Source organism: Callorhinus ursinus, unplaced genomic scaffold, assembly GCF_003265705.2.
Source record: "Callorhinus ursinus isolate GAN/ISIS: 27379988/994484 unplaced genomic scaffold, GSC_fseal_2.0 scaffold17, whole genome shotgun sequence".
Lineage (NCBI taxonomy): Eukaryota > Metazoa > Chordata > Mammalia > Carnivora > Otariidae > Callorhinus > Callorhinus ursinus.
The window spans coordinates 20,468,712-20,472,462 of NW_027397079.1; the positions used below are offsets into that span (position 1 = coordinate 20,468,712).

General features: G+C 38.5%; 1 pseudogene; it reads right to left on the bottom strand.

Annotated features, from left to right (window-relative positions):
• Positions 1-532: 532 nt before the first annotated feature.
• LOC112834547 (ADP-ribosylation factor-like protein 1 pseudogene) lies at positions 533-2,781 on the bottom strand (annotated as a pseudogene).
• Positions 2,782-3,751: the final 970 nt, after the last annotated feature.

The following is a 3,751-nucleotide window of genomic DNA, read 5'->3' on the forward strand; positions in this document are numbered from 1 at the left end:
CTTCACGTCTTTATTTTATCACAGGGCTGTCAGTCCTCAAAGATCACCAACTCTAGAAGTGCCACCCCAAGCAGGAAACTGCCTGACCAAAAGTAACACAATCATGGTTTTTTTACGCATGATTACAACTCATCTTCACATTATTATTTAAACTATTTGATAATAAAGCCTTATTTTTTTCTGAGTTAAGATAGTTATTAGTGTTTATACAAACAAGCTGCAACTACTAATTCAAAAATAGGGTTTTTTTTCCCTCAATAAGAGTACATTCTTGAATGGGACTCTATTTGAATAAGAATTCCATACAAATAGAATACATAACACAAGAAAGCACGGAAGGATTTTACATTACACTGAACAGACATTCAGGTGTTTCAATCATGGTGAGTTACCCTTGCAACCAAATACTTACTCTCTATATTTATTACAAATACTGCAGTCAGTTCAGTATATGTCAACAATCACACTCTTTTAACATTTAGTAGCATGAAGCACACTTAACACATTTCCAAAGGGAAATGTGATATAGGCTTCATTTCAGGGGTGCAGAAGTGATTGAATGATTGTTCTTTAATGTTCCAACTAACGCTTCCATTGCCTCATCAAGGCCAATGCCTCTGGTTGCTGAACTTTTGAATAGTTGCCGTTTTCGGTCCTTCCATACAAGTAACCCAAGTAAACTTGCCATCTCTGAGAGAGTCATGGCCTGTTCCGTGTCCTGTTTACTTGCAAACACCATTAAAATGGCTTTTCTCAGCTCTTCTTCCTCCAATATGGTAACTAATTCTCATTTGGAAATGCGAGTCCGGTCTCCAACAACTACCTACTCAGAAATGATTGCATCTGTGTTTGAGTAATAACATCCCCAGTATGGTCTGATACTTGCCTGTCCTCCTAAATCCCAGACTTGGAATTAAGGCTGTCGTATGTTACCGTGTCAGCTTTAAATCCAATAGGAGGAATAGTAGCAACGACGTCTCCAACCTGTAACCTATACAAAGTTGTAGTGTTTTCTGCTCCATGTAATCCCGCTCCGGCGCTGGTTCCACCTCTGCGTCTGGCTCCAGCTCCAGCTCTGGCGTGGTTTCCTGGGAAGTCAGGTATGCCAGCACCTTCCATGTCAGAACGGCTAATACAGCCTTATTTTGACTTACAAGTCTCAGAATATTCTTTCAGATCAACCAATTCTACCTTTATTTCGGCTCAAAATATTTTTTTTTAATTTAGGATAAAATAAGTAGCATCAAGTACCACATAATTCCACTCTAGGGGCTGACATGAATAACCAAATTTTCATTTTATCCTGTATCTTCAGAAATCATCCAGCCACATGAACACTTTAAAACAACAACCTTTAAAATTAAATAAATGCGAAGGGGCTCCTGGGTGGCTCAGTCGTTAAGCATCTGCCTTCGGCTCAGGACGTGATCCCGGGGTCCTGGGACCGAGCCCCGCATCGGGCTCCCTGCTCGGCGGGAAGCCTGCTTCTCCCTCTCCCACTCCCCCTGCTTGTGTTCCCACTCTTGCTGTGTCTCTCTCTGTCAAATAAATAATAAAAAATTAAATAAGTGCATAAATAAACAAATAAAGCAACCTTTTACTGGAGATGAATGCACCAATGTATATAATATGGTAGGGCTACAGTGATTTCTATTTTATTCTTAATGCTTTTCTATATTTTCCAATTTTCTAGAGTATAAAGAAAAGTTGTTATTGAAACTGTAACTATCTTTTGAAAATATACACATTTAATAATACGAAATTACTATTATATGGAACATTCTAAAAAAAAAAAAGATAAAGCTCCAGCCAGCCCCATGTTTCCATTCTATATATCAAAACCACTTAGAAGATGCCCCGTACACAAGTGCTCTGAGACCTCCTCAGGCAGTGGTTAAGTAAAAAACTTTAATTCACCAATTACAACAGGAAAAACTGAATTATAGGATAGTTGATTTGTCTAAGATGCACAGGGACTCTTGGGCACCCCTGCGGAAAAAAACCCATGGTTAACTCCTATCATTGTGACCACCCCACATTTTGCTCCAAGACTCTCTGCATTACTCAGAGAGAGTATGGTATGGAACCACACTGAAAAATTCTTGACTTCCCCATCGGTTTTCCTTCCTTTTTCTTCTTAATAAATTGAAGTTTGCCTTTGTCATAATTATGCAACCAACAGAAAGACTTAAAAAGCTGTGTTATAAAAAGTACTGCTGCAGGGCACCTGAGTGGCACAGTCGGTTGATCACAGGACTCGGTTTCAGCTGGGGTCATGATCTCAGCGTCCTGATCTCAGGGTCCTTAGATCGAGCCCTATACAGGGCTCTGCAATCAGCATGGAGTCTGCTTAGAATTCTCTCTCCCTCTCCCTCTGCCCCTCCTGCTTGTGTTCTCTCTCTCTCTCGCAAATAAATGGATAAATCTTTAAGGAAAAAAAAAGCGTTGCTGCTTTTGTTCCTCAGAACATCAAATAATGAGTGATATTTTCACTGAATTGGCAATTAGTTTGACTTGTTTCCAAATTGGCTTTTTTTGTCCTTCGGTATCACGTAGAAACTTTAATCTAAAAGTCACTCGCAACTAAATGTAAGATTATTGATGTAGCTGCGCAGGAAACCCAAAAATTGATATCCTGATGAAAAAGATTCATGCATTTTTACAAGAATAGGTAGAACTTAGAGAACATTTAGTATGTGCCAAGAGATATTAGCACTTTACATGTGTCAATTCATTTAATCCCTGTAACAACCCAAGGGAAATGCATATCATTATCCTCATTTTAAAGAGAAAAAAACTGAGACGTAGAGCAATTAAATAATAGCTAATTAGTAAAGCATCAAAGAATTGATCTGAGGCAGTTTTGGTCTAAGACCTACACACTTAAACACTTCCACTGAGCTGGAACTGCACCACCACCCTGCAAATAATGCTTTGGCTTATTAATCTTGTCACACTGTCTAAGGTAGTGATCAGGACCATGGGCTTTGGTTTTCATGCCCAGTCTGCCACTTACTAGCTAAGTATCCTTAGACAAATTACTTTATTAAATAAATATCCTTGCTTCATTTTCCTTAATTTAATACTGAACTTTTACATGATTGTCAGAAGGGTTAAATTAGATAATGTTTGCAAAGTGTTCAGCCAGTGTAACCACACGTTAAGGCTCTTGTACATGGTTCTTATTAGAATTATGTCTACTTTCTAACATAAATTTTGTCCTCAAAGATAGAATGCATTTAGAATGTTTACAGTCAAATGAGAAATTTTCAAAGAAGAAGGCAGATTCCCTTGTTTCAGACCTGAAGAAGAGTCAACAGCCAAGATTTAGCTGTAGTTGGAAAGTTTTGCCGATCTCGAGTAGCACTTTCATCTAGTTCTTTTATTTCGGGGCACGGGAAATACCCTTACTGGAGTGTTTTTAAACTCTTTTTTGCTGCCAAAAGGCAGAAACACAAACAATGCACTGCTTGTAATCCTTGCCTCAAGAGATCTGTGAACACAATGAAGAAACAAAGAACTGGCAAGAAGTACTATGCTGGACCAGTTCAATACTACACTGTTTTTGGAGTGAGGGGAAAAAAGAGCAATTTCTTCCATGAGAACAGCCAATGCATATTATGCTGGTGAAAGTACTTAAACACACAGAATAGAGACAGAACATAAAAAACAGCAAATTGTTTTAAGAAAAGAACGAACTCCTATGGGAACAAGATGCTCTGGTTTAATTCTGTACCAGGAGAGCAGAGAT